Below are 14,010 nucleotides of genomic sequence, written 5' to 3' on the forward strand. Positions count from 1 at the left end.
ATGTGGTATAAATCATGTTCACATTAAAAAGTGGGTTGCATCATAATATTAATGTTATTGTTGTATTGATGTGGAAACACACAAGGAAATGGCAAAGCAAAATTCTCACAAATAGTCAATCAAAGACCTTGAATGTGCCCTTCTCAACCCAGTCAAACTCAAACTACAAAAAACATCACCGTTAAAATCTTGACAGGACAACAATAAGAATGCATGAAAGAAAATCATACAACATAATTTGCGAGGTTCGACCAAGGTGGTCTACATCCTCATGAGTGCAGCCAATCTCAATCAACAACGGTTACAAACAACGGAGCTTCTCTCTTCTCAAACCCTCTCAAGAAAAATACCCTCTATCACATATACTATTTTTCTCTCAAGTGTTTCCCAACTCACAAAACTGTAATCAAAATATACCTCAAGAAACTAAGTCACGTGCTTTATATATCATAGCAAAAGTGATCTTACAATATAATAGAAGAAATATAAAAACATAGTTAGATTCCCCTTTCTTAACTATCTAAATTGATCTTTCCATCAAAATATAGTTTTTTTCTTAAAATACATTTAGACATCGCGATACCTGATACTTGACTTGCTTTCTTCATATCTTTAGCGATTGGTGTCGCAACACACAAGCATCAATGTCGTGATACTTAAGGGCAATTCCAACATAAAAGTCTTTTTGATGTTGGTTCAACACCAAAATAGTGCAATTTTGGCACTATGTTTTTTTCTATTCCAACCATAACACTAAGATTTACACAAAAAATTATATTCTTTATTATTATATTATATTATTTATAATTATATATTTATTTACAAAATATTAATATAAAAAGCAAAAAATAAAAGTAAAAAAAAATCATTTTACCGTTATGGTGGAACACTCTAGCATTCTACTAAAATAATGCTATGTTTGTTGTCCCATTGAAATTGATTTAGTGTGAATTCACTCCAAAATGCATATTGTCCCATTGGAAAAGCTGTATGGCTAAAATTTCAAACACAGAATATCTTGAGTTGTATGAACCAATAATCAACAAATCTCCATCTTAGTCCAATAACTCACTCTTGAGTAACTCTTTTTACACTCATATGTTACAAAATCTTTATAATTTGATAAACCTTATTAAATTATTTTAATTTAATAAATATAACATCAATGACCAAATTGTAAGAACCTGTCTAAATTGATCAATCCAAATTGCATTTGTGATACCATATATCAAAAACGTAAATAAACGAATAAAACTACTGTATGAGAACTAAACTACAGAATGAATTCTCATATTTATGGTTTCGACTAAAAAAACCTTAATTTAATTACAAATTAAAAAGTAAAACATTTGTCAATAGAAAAATTAAATCATTGTTTTGTCGTGGCGGTTAAAAACTTCAGCGACAAAATAAAGAAATAAAAATTGTAATAAATTATACTTTTAATAACAATAAAAATATCATTATGGTATATAAATTTTATAATTAAAATTAAGAAAATTTACGACAATAATACTTATGTAGTTAGATTTGTTGTACTTAAATATCTTTGTCAACATTTTGGAGATAATAATGCCTATTAAAAATTAGTCTTTTGGTGTGAACGTTGGTCCTTCGGCCATTAAGTATAAATGGTACATATGGCAGCACTTGATTAGGTTAAAATTATTGAACTTAAAAAAAATGAAAAAATATATATTTTTATGTAATTAACAATTAATAAAATATCATTAATATGTAATTAATAATTTAATGAAATTTTAAGTAAAATTAAAACAATTAACCTCATCTAAAAAAAAAAAACAAAAAAAATCTAATGACTAACCCATTAATACCTGATTCTTTGGTAAAGGAAAATCCTAAAATTTATTGCTCATGTTGACACCCATTGTTGGGATTAGACTTACAAACCTTTGTTTGTATTACAACTCAATGAAAAAATCATACAAGTAGATCAATCTCATAGAATAGTTAAACCCAAATTACATAAACACGATGGATAAAAGTTTAGAGTAGACCTTCCTTGAAGAATAAGCCCTAGGAGCATAAAATCATAAGTTATGACTTTATGTGAGACACAAAAGTGACGAGGCTTGACACAAATGAAGATTTTTTATCTCGAAATCACTATTTCTAGCATTCCTTTGAAGATGGTTGAAGTTACAACCAGTGGAATGAGATTGGGATTCACAAGTCTTGGATCTCCATACAATTCAAGCTTTCTTGATGAAGATCTTAGAGAAAACTAGTGATCTTGGAGCTAGAGAGAGAGTTCTTCTTTAGTGAGAGAAAGAGGTGAGTGATCAATTCACCAATTAATTCATTTGAACACCTTAAATATATAGTATAGGATCCTCATTAGACTTAACCAATGAGATTAGAGCATCTAAATTTAAGTTTAGGAGTTAAAACATGTAACCGTACGGACATTCTGAAATGGATCAGGCAACACGTCATCTGGCACCAGGCGATATGTTGCCCTATAACAGGTGACACGTCGCTTGACACTTCTCTCTCCTAGGGTTTTGAGAGCCTAGGCGACGTGTCGCCTTCTAGGAGGCGACGTATCACCGATGCCTCTGTAATACGATTCAATGAGATGTCTCAAAACACTTCCAAATGCTCCCAAACTTTTTTGGTGCTCTTATATACTCCAAATAAACATTTTGGACCCAAAAGCTTGATTTAAAAATGCCTATATTTAAAGTCAACTTTCACATGTTGACTTTTGTAAAATCGTTATTGTTTTAGCACCTCTTTGTTCCTAAACAATTCCACCATGTATTTAAACAATCTCAACACCTATTACCCAAAAATTGAAGCTAAAATTTCTTGCTCTTCCTACAAAATCGAAGAATACATTTCTCTTTAGGACCTAGAAATCGACAACGCAAGGGGAGGCCTATAGAATGTCGGTGGTTTGAAAACTCGACAAACAACCGCTTGCCTACGGTGAGTTGATTTCTTTTGTTAAATATATTGACTAGATTTTTGTAACTTTTTAAGGGCTTCTTACAATTTATTTTAGGGGAATAATAAGGGTATTTATACAGAGGACTTGGGCGAGGAGGGGTATGAAATTTTGGTTTTGAAATTTTTTGGGGGTAACTGTTTTGTTGATTTCCAATAGGCGGTATTTTTTTTTGGGGGGTCAAAGCATCTGCTTCAATGAAAAATGGGGTCCATAGAAACTTATGCTTTGTTTATCGAGAGAATCTTTATTGTTGTGTTGGTCATATTCATGGTTGAATCTTTGAAACTTCAAGTGTGTGACTTCTACTGTGTGTCAGTTTGTGATTAGAAGTGTTGACTAAGCAATTTTTTTATTAACTTGGGCAGTATTCTAAACCTAAGTTATCTTTGTTTAACAGGTGCACATCCTAACATCTTTATTATTGCAATACACCATGAAGGAAATTGGTCTACTTCATTCGACACTAGAAGATATGAAGGAGGTGATGTTGCTTATGTTGATTGGGTTCATTTTGACTTCTTCACTATAATGGAATGGCCATGGACTTAGGATATAAACTACCAGTTGGTTTTCTATACAAACCAATAGGCAAGATGCTTAATATGGGATTCATGGTGGTAGGGGATAAGGAGATCCATATTATTGTCGAGGATATTGAGGGAAATATTGCTATAGAGATTGATATATGTTGTCTTTCCTGAAACAGGCTTACCTTTACTAGCATCTTTGTTTAACAAGTGCACATCCTAACTGTGGATGCTAAAAATTCTATACTTGTTAAAAACCCAAATCTCATGCTTAGGTCTTGTGAATGCCTAAGTACGTACATGAGCCAGCCTCGCCAGGCAAAGCCCCATTAGCCACATTAGAACCCTCATATCGCGCCTCGCACGCCTGGCCGATGCACCGTGAGAGGCCTTCCTCAGGCGCCTCGCGCCACATGCCCATCCGTGTGCCAGCGCCTCACGAGACACCCTCTCGTGCCCAGACCTTCGCCTCGCGACCACGCCTCGCGCCACGAGCCCATGTCGCACGCCAGCGCCTCATGAGACACCATCTCATGCCCAAGCCTTCGCCTCGCGACCCCATCTTGCGCCACAGACCCCTACTGCGTGCCAGCTCCTCGTGAGACACCCTCTCGTGCCCAGGCCTTCGCCTCGCGCCACAGACCCCTGTCGCGTGCCAGTGCCTTGCGAGACACCCTCTCGTGCCCAGGCATTTGCCTCGCGACCCCGCCTTGTGTGGCGTGCTACCCCTTTGGCACACCCACATGGGGCCATTTTGTAATGAGCATGCCTTGGTGCTTGATCATTAGTCAAGTCTTGCACCAAGCAACCTCATGGGATAGGGTAGTGGCATTTTTGTAATATTGCATATGTCTCCCAGACAAAAATCATATATGTTCATGGGAAGACTTTATTTCCCTAGAAGGCTCCTTAGGGGGAGGTGACCTAGTGACTTAGGGAAGCACCATGGCCATCAGCAGATAGGGGCCAAAGCTGTGTACCCCCTTGCCCTATCAAGGCTATATATTAATGAAATACCATTTATCCATACTTTCCCCTGTGTGCTTCCTTGTTGCTTATGTGTTACTTGTTTGTTATCTTCGTTGGGCCATTGTGTGAAACTTGCCTTGTTGTGTGCTTTGTGTTGTGTGAACGTTCCTAGGAATGACTTGCTTTGTGCTTGCTCATACTTCGTTATTGCCCGTTACATGTCCGAGATGTATAGGTGGCTAACCGCTGGGTTTGTTTGCCTGTAGGTGTGTGTTGTAGGCTGACTTGCTAGCTTGAAGAGTCTGCAAGTGTCGCACGCTCCGTCTAGTTGGATTACCCAAATAGCCGGCCCGTGACACCTTGCGCCACAGACCCCTGTCGCGCGCCAGTGCCTCGCAAGGTACCCTCTTATGCTAGGCCTTCGCCTCGTGACCCGACTCGCGCCACAGACCCCTGTCGCACGCTAGTGCCTCGCGAGACACCGTCTCGTGCCCAGGTCTTCGCCTCGCGACCCCGCCTCATGCCACAGACCCCTGTCGAGCGCCAATGCCTCACGAGACACCCTTTCATGCCCATGCCTTCGCCTCGCACCACAAACCCCTGCCGCACGCCAGCACCTCACGAGACACCCTCTCATGCCCAGGCCTTCACCTCGCGACCTCGCCTGGCGCCACACACCCAGCCGTGCGCCAACGTCTCGTGAGGCATAGCCTTACACATGGTTCTTCCTCTCGCAATGGGCACCTCGAGGCTCTGGCCTCCCATGGCTTTTGGGATCGTGTCTCCCATGACGACCCATAAAGGCTTCGACACTTAAAGGTTTTAAAAAAAGGATGCATACGGATACGAAGTACATACGGGGGTACGGCCCTGAAGACCCCAGGTGTCTGTCCCTAAGTACCACGCCAGACAAGTAGTGGTCGTACGAGTAAGGTACCTAATGTGGTCCTTCCCAGCCAACCTTTAACATTCGTACTAAACAGATGGTGGAGGTATAACTAGGTACTAAAGTGGAGGTGCTCTCGCAAACCCTTGGCATGTACTGGAGCCGACCACCACGCTCTTGGCACCACTACCATCTGTAGACTGCATATGCAAAGTCGTGTCCCCAGGGACCACCATGTATAGTGAGCCAATAGTGCCCTACTATAAATATAACCTCCCTTCACCTGAGAAAGGGGGAGAGAATTTTGTAACCAGTTATTGCGAATGAAAAGAGATATTCAATATTCTCTTCATTTTTCATTCTAGAATTCTAACATTTACATTTGATGTTCTTGAGATTGTAAGGTAGTTTGCCTAAAGTTTAGTGAGTTTAAAGTTCACTTCTCTTACAACTCCAAAAGTTCTTGATTTAATTTAGTTGACAAGTTCTTATCGTCAACAGTTTGGCGCCGTCTGTGGGAAGGATAAGCTTCAAGCCACTGTTCTTCTATTGATTCCGGTAGAGAAAGATGTCAAGACGTTCTAAGCATCTGAGAGAACCACGAAAGGTTGAGGTCCACCTCGACGGAGATCAGCTGAATACCTCCATGAAGAATCCTCCGCCACCCGAAAATGTGGATGCACCAAAGGATCCCAAGGTTCCTAAAGATGAAAGGGAGGCTTTGTCCCCAGCTGTCTAGCCTGATGAGAACCGTCTAAAACCAGCGGCTATTCCTGTGGGAGATGCCGGAGAGTTCCCACCCCCAAGGCCACCGTAGGTGCCGAACTCCGACCGGCAAGATCCGGGTCCATCAACGCACATGCCAGACAAGAGTCCACGGGTACATTCCATAAGCTCGAGCTCTAGAAGTTGATTCTACGAAGAGGAGATACACACATTACACTGAAAGAATCCAAGGCTAGAAACCACGTTAGAGAATATGCAAGAGGTATTGAATGGCCTACTACAAGGAAATTCAAGCATGCCTCTCCCTAGGCGAAAGGAAAAAGGCCATGAAGGAGGAGAAACCACAGTCCCTGTAGATGATGGGAGGACTCATCCCTTCACTAGCAATACCCCTCGGCCAAAGCAACATGAACGTCCTGGACATGCGAAGGAGCCTAAGAAACCAGAACGAGGGAACAACGCTAACCCTCACAATGAAGTTGAGGTCACTTCAAGGGAAACACCCTAGACTTGAGGTGAAGAACTCAATAGGAGAAGGATGAATGAGAGGACCACACCTCATGTGGCTCCCCCGGAAGACAAAAAGAAAGGAAAGGCCAACCCATCCGACTTGAGAGACTCCTTGAACAAAAGGAGGCAAGACTTAGACACCGAGATGAGGAACCTACGGAGTAAGATAATCACCGTGTCTAGGGGGGGGGGGGGGGGCACGGTGTCAACGATGAGTTTGATTGCGAATCACCCTTCATTAGAGAAATCTAAGCCGTGCAGCTCCCAGCCAACTTCAGAGAGCCTCACATGACCCCTTACGAGGGCAATACAGATCCAAAATACCATCTGGATGCGTTCAATGACCTAATGAAGCTAAGGGGAACTACTAGCAGAGCCAGATGCCACTGTTTTTCTATCACGTTAAAGGGTCCTATGTACAAGTGGTTTAAGAGACTCTGGCCGGGGTCCATCAGGTCTTGGCAACAATTTTCTGATGAATTTCTCCAGCAACATCACGCTGTGCGTGATTACACCATGCTAGGCACTAGCCTCGCTAATGTAAAATAGGGAGAAGAAGAGAGCATGAAGAGCTACATCCATAGGTTCAATATGGAGGGAGCCAAAGTAGGAAGCCTAACTCGTGGGGAGTTAAAAATGGCCATTACAGTCGGGGTGCGCCTGGGCAGTAAATTGTGGGATAACATGCTAAAGAGGGAGGTCACTGAATTAGATGATTTCTACAAACATGCCCAAAAGTACATTCATGTCGAAGACGCCCATGAGAACCTGAAAGCATCACTTGTCAAGCCTTCAGCCCCTAAAGGTTCGAATGACGCGAAGAAGAAAATAGTGTATGAAGGGCCAAGAAATGATCACCAGTGGAATCACAAACACGGAGGTAGCCCCAGTCAAACATCCCACACCTTCTACACTGGCCTAACACATACTAGGGAACATATCTTCGTAGCGAACGAGAATCAGGTCCCCTTCAGGAGACCCCCACCAATGAAGAGAGATCGGTCAAAGAGAGATCCCGGAAAGTACTGTCAGTATCATAAAGACATTGGCTACACCACGATGGAATGCACTCATTTAAAGGTGAAAATTAAAGAGCTCATACGCAGGGGCACTTGGGTAGATACGTCTAAAGAGAAATGAAAGACCGGAGGATAGACCACCCTCGCCACGAGCACGAGATGTAGCCCCATAAGTGCAAGGAGAGGTTAGGATGATCTTCAGAGGACCAGGATTCAGAGGAGAATCGAGAAAGGGGCAAGATAGATATGCCAAGGAAGCTAGACGAAGTTCGCCCCCATGCATGCTAAGCTTAGAACAACGACCCTTGAAAAACTTTAAGGGGAAAACGAATCAATAACCTTCACCGAAGAAGACGTGCGGGGTGTGCACTTTTCGCACAATGACCCCTTGGTACTAAGTGTACAACTAGCTAACATGAAGGTACATCGAGTTCTGGTAGACAATGGGAGCTCCGTAGACATCCAATATCGCCCAACTTTAGAGAAGATGGGACTGGGCATCAAAAACCTAAAGCCCTGCAACACCTCCCTCTATGGGTTTACAGGAGACTCGATACAACCCCTGGGCACGATCGAGTTAGCCCTCAGCATGGAAGAGCCACCTAGACATACCACTGTAATGACAAACTTTGTCGTAGTAAGTTGTTCCTTGGCCTTCAATGCGGTATTAAGGAGACCCTCCCTGAGAGAATTGAAGGCGATAACCTCGGTATACCACTTGGCCATAAAATTCCCAACTCCTGGAGGGGTAGCGAGCGTGAAAGGGGAACAGAAAGAGACAAGGGAATGTTATAACACGTCCCTCCGCACAGTCATGAAACTGCCAGAACCTATGGTGATGGTAGTGCATGGGAGCACGAACCTGCATGAGTCCAACCCCAAAGTTACTGAGGAGATCAGAATCGATGGTTGTGCATACACGCCTAAGAGGGAACATTAGGTAAAGCTCCCGTTTAGTATGATAAATCAAAAGGGTTACCATAGTTAGCGCCCCCCCCCCCCACCCCCCAACATAGTTGTGAACCCTTAAAGCAGCTATGAATTAGAGGGGTAACTTAGATGCCCTGATATGTAGTAAGAACAATGCTACCATAGATACCGATGTACTCTACTCCTTTTTAATGAATATGATTCTTGTTGTCATGTCACACTCCTTATTTACGTGAGCACGTATCTAACTCTTGTACACCTATCACCAATTGGAATTATCAAAGTGCATGAGCAAAATGATCAAAGTGCCCGACGAGATAAATCTCGCCAACCACTTGGGGGGCAGAGTATACAACCAAAAAGGGTCCTAAAAGAGACCCTTATAAAAAAAAGGAAATAAAGAAGAAAACCTGGCAAAGCATATCTTGAGTTCACAAGGAGTAGCTACCCTTATGAACATCAAGAGAGTCAAAAGGTCCTATAGGAAAAACCTCCAAATAAAGGTCGATACCTCCACAAGAGGAAAGGCTTCAGGGAAAGCATCCACCAATAAGCCTAGAGCGGCCACTAAGCTGTCTAGCCAAAAAGGGTCCTAAAAGAAACCCTTGTAAAAATTGTACTATGCATAATGACGAGAAGGATGCTTCTCACAAGAAATAACAAGCGCACACAAAAATATATAAAAGGATGGCTAGAACCCATAGGGTCAACATATCCTTACAAATACAATCAAGGTGCACCAAAGAGACCATCACTACCAGTCCAAATAAAGTATCGACGAGTTATTAGAAGAAAGAAAGACTTATCAAACCCCTTTGAGTGGGCTCAAAAGGACCTCAAGCATAAAGAAAAAAGAGAAACCTATCAAACCCCTTTGAGTGGGCTCAAAAGGACCTTAAGCATAGAGAAATAAAAACAAATGATCACATATATATATATATAAAAAGAAAAAAAGTTGCGATAATGTTGCAGGATAAATTCGGCATCAGCCACAGCAGGACTTAGAAAAGTTCCTGAAGGAAAAAAAAATCAGGAGAAACCTCTCCAGTATAATAAGTTCGAATAAGCATACAACCAAATCGAAGTGAAAGATAAAAATTGTAGAAGCGAAATCTCAAGGCCTCTCGCCACGAGCATTCCACTCGGCCATCTTGGCAACAACATGGTCACCAAAGGAGGAGAAATCGAAGCTAGGATTCTGCCTCCACATTCCATGAGGGCGTTCTACAGACTTATACTCAACCTCTACCAAATTAGCCTCCAGGAGAGTGACCCTCTCCCGCAACACCTCAGCCTTAGCTTCCGCTCTCTTCTTCTTTTTTGATGATGAAGAGGCTTTTGCCAGGGCTTTCTCCAGCTTGAGGATGACATCGGCAAGCTGTCCCTCGAGCTCCTAAAGTCTGACCGCTAGACGATCCCTTTCGGCATTGGAAGAAGATATGCCCTGTGCCAAGTCTACAAAGTGTTGAGCCACTAGAGAAGCCTGCAAGGAAGCAAAAAGTGAGCAAACAAGGAGCCCAAAACACAAAAAACACCAATGTAAGACGCATGAACTCACCCAAGTTGTGGAGCGCGAAGGGTCTCCCCAAACTCCGCCATGGTAAAATTCTCGAAACCTCTCCACTCAGTCTTGGTAATACCCTCGGAAACTTGGGCATACATTTGCACGAAAGGGACTGACGTGCGACCCACCCAGGATGTTCCCTCCAAATCAGGAATGCCCAGGTGAGCAGGGATAGATGACCCGCTCACCGAGGGAGGATGAGGCGCAGGAACATCGGACGAAGGGTACCCCGAATGACCATGACTAGCGGGAACGTAAGGAAGATTATAAAATTCATCAGAGAAAGGTAGAACGAAGCGCCCTTGCATGGTCTATGGACCGCGAGAATGAGAAATTATGTCGCGGTCCATAGGAGCAAAAGAGGGACACCCCCTGGATTATGGAGATAATCGAGCTGGATGTTTAGATTTGGGGGAAACTACCTCAGGCACCCATTCAACATCACCCTCGTCCGAGTGAGGTTCTGTCAGAGTAACCTTCTTCTTTCGCTCGAAAATGTGCCATAGCAGGTCGGGCTCTGAAACCCTGGATAGACCATAGTGATTGAGGTTGGCCACAGTAAAGAGATGGGCAACCATTTTCATTGCAAGGTCTGCATCAAGGAAGACATCTACCAGTGCTGCCTCCGACTCGGGAACGTCGAGGATACTTAAGCTCTTTGAATAATCAACTCAGTTATCAATATGAGTATAAGCTCCAAAATAGCAAACTCAATATAAAAGGAAAGACTTGAAGTACTTACTTGGGGATGAGCGGAAATGTTCGCAGACGAAAAGGGGACCTTTCACAAAGAAAAAGTCATACTTCCAGGAACCTGGGTTAGACACAGAACCCTCTATCAAGGAGACCTGAGAGTTGGCTTTTTGTAAGAAGTAGAAGCATTTGGATTTAGGAGTGGGCATGAGTTTATACATAAAATGCATCTCCTAGGCCATGGGAGCACGACCGTTAAGCTTCATGAACACCATATATAGGCAGCTTAAGGTCAACCACCTGTTAGGTGCCAGCTGAAGCGGAGCAAGGTCGAAGTGATTCAGGACCATGATGAAGAAAGGGTGTAAGGGAATGGTCCCACCCACCTTCAGGATATGTTTGCTCATAGCAACATAGCCCTGGGGGGATTATCAACCCGACACTTGTTGGAGGGTACATACAGCTTGTACTCTTTGCTAATGTGGTACTTCTCAGACAACTCTAATAGCTTGTTCTCTGCACGTTGGAAATGATGGTGGACGTCAATAAAGGATTGGAGTCCGGCTTCTCGAGAGCCACCTGCCGTCTCATTCTCTTTGACATGTCTGCAAAACCAAAGGTAAAATGTGAGGTCAAAACAGGGCACTTTACCCTCCATTTTTTTCTTCTTGCGTGATTTTTCCACCGAGGCATTGAGTCTGGAATCATCGAACACGGGTGGATTAAGGACAAGGGTTGAGGGGAACCAAGGGTGACCTCGAGGCTACTACAGGGAGAAAATGGGGCATGAGGTTCAGGAGGGAGGTTTTCCTCCATGAACTCCAGCTCCATTTGTAGATCAAAAAGGCTCACTCTAAGGCTTGTAATGTGATCATTAAGGTCAAAGGAGAAAGGGACTCCATCACCCCTCAAAGCCGAATCTATCTCGCTCTCCACCACCCAGATTTTACGCCTAAGCTCGGCCATGCGTTCAAGGTGACATATTGTTGCGATAAATTTAATAATGGATTTTAAATACGCAAGTGCACGTAATCACACAAGTAATATAATGATAAGTAGATCGTCTCCACAGGGATTGCAAAATAGAAAAAAATAAGCAAAACAATTACTAAACAACTTAAAAGTACTAAAAATCAAATGAGTTGTTTATAGGCTAAACAAAATATTAAAAGAGATGGAAATATTGAAATTAAAACTGAACTAAACAAGAAAATTGAAAGAAATATATGGATTGCAAAATGGACTTGAACTGATTACCCCTATATTAATCATCCTAAACAGATTGTAGCAGCAATATTCTAGCAAAACTCCCAGGTTAACAAGAATTCATTAAACACTCATAAAACTTTCCCAAATTTTATGACATTAATTCTTTTACCTAATTAAACATATTCCTATGCACAATAAGATTTAAGAATGCAAATTCAAAGTTTAATTCTCAAAAGTTACACAAGACAAATAACACATCCCTATGTTACTTACTAACATAATCTAACCTAGATTATGACTTGTGTCATCCAAGTTCTTCCCATTACATTTAATATTTCCAACATTAAACATAATTAAATATCTTGCCATTGCTAGCCAAACAACAACAAGAAATTAATATAAGCACACTTGAATGAACAAGAGAGATTTTACTAAAAGAAAGTGCAAGAAATTACTAGACTATAACATAGGGTTCGTCAACAATTCAAGCCACCTAAAAATTAGTTAATGGTTGAGTTTATAAACATCAATCCACAATCAATACAGCCCATAATATTCAGATTCAGAAATCAACGTAGAAAATATAAAAATGGAGTTTAGAAATAGAAGAAAGAACAAATCCAAAATGATGCTTGAGCTCTCTTTTTCGTTATCCTTCTTCTTGCTGATTTCTAGTTCTACTTCCTTCTTCTTGCTGGTTTTTCTTTCCAAAAATGGCTGCCTTTTTTTCCCCAAATTCGACTGATGCTTGTTTAGGTATATTCTAGGTTTCCTCCTTTTTCCCCAAAAGTACAATATTGCCCTTCCTTGTAAAAAACGTGAGTCTCCTATTTTCTTTTGTCATTTTCTCCCGATTTTGACTCATGCTTTCTGTACTTGCCACCTCAACCACTATTCCAACTCACCCATTGACTTGCCACGTGTTCTAGGTGCCCAAAAGCTGCCTGATCAAAATGCTTCAACAAAATCTGCTTTGCTGCAGCAAAACTTGATAATTTAGCCATCAAAAATTCAATTTAGATAGTTTCACATGTTAGTTCATTCTTTGTACAAATACCTATTCATGAAACTATTATCTTCAACCCATTGGCTATTAAAAACTACAAAAATAACTAGACTTAACTAAGATCATAAAAACACCAAAGTTAGCTACAAAAGCTAAAAATAAACTAACATCACCCAACATTTTTTCACAATTATAAGCTCAAAAGCACATGAAATAACTCATTATTAAAAAGTTATCACATATACGGGCCCTCCTTAAGGTGTCATAGTTTTGGTAAGGGTTGTTTTTGGGGGATCCTGAGTCTGAGGATAAGTCTACAAACTTGACCCTCGGAGGAACGCTAGATGACCCCCCACATGCCATAGCCTCATCTTGTTGGTGATAAGGGTGCAAGTGTAGGTGGAAAGGGTAGTACAAAACACAAAGGAATAAGCTCAAAACCTCTAGACACAAGTGCTCGAAACAACCAACTACGGGGTACAAGGGAGGGTATATGTGCAAACGGGTGCATTTACATGAATTAGCTCACAAGGAGCTCCGACCGAGACAAATCTTCCCAAGTAACGCTAATTTAAACCCATTGAGCATAAGAAAGGGTGGAAGCATACCTTGAGTGGGTAAGTTTGCGCACTGTCGCAGCTGAAGAAATACCAGGGGTCGAAAGTACATGCCTACAAAAATAAATGGGAAATGTGTTTTATACTCCTAGCACATATATAGACATTTACATATAAAAAAAAAAAGGAGAAAAGTGTAACGCCCTGGCTACCCCAGAACAGTTACGGTGAACGGTGGACCGGAAATTTGACTCGCTACCCAAGTCCTTTGGTCAAAAACGTGCTCTAAGTGTAATCATCAGGTTAAGGCATAAAACCAATAAAAAGGAAATTGAGATTTTCATTACAAACTGCTCTGCAGAGCTAAACAAAACATTTACAAGTTGTTCTCAGTACAAAATGGTCACTACTGTTTTAAATTTACAATCCCGCCGACCTAA

This window comes from Humulus lupulus, chromosome 5 (genome assembly GCF_963169125.1).
Source record: "Humulus lupulus chromosome 5, drHumLupu1.1, whole genome shotgun sequence".
Taxonomy (NCBI): domain Eukaryota; kingdom Viridiplantae; phylum Streptophyta; class Magnoliopsida; order Rosales; family Cannabaceae; genus Humulus; species Humulus lupulus.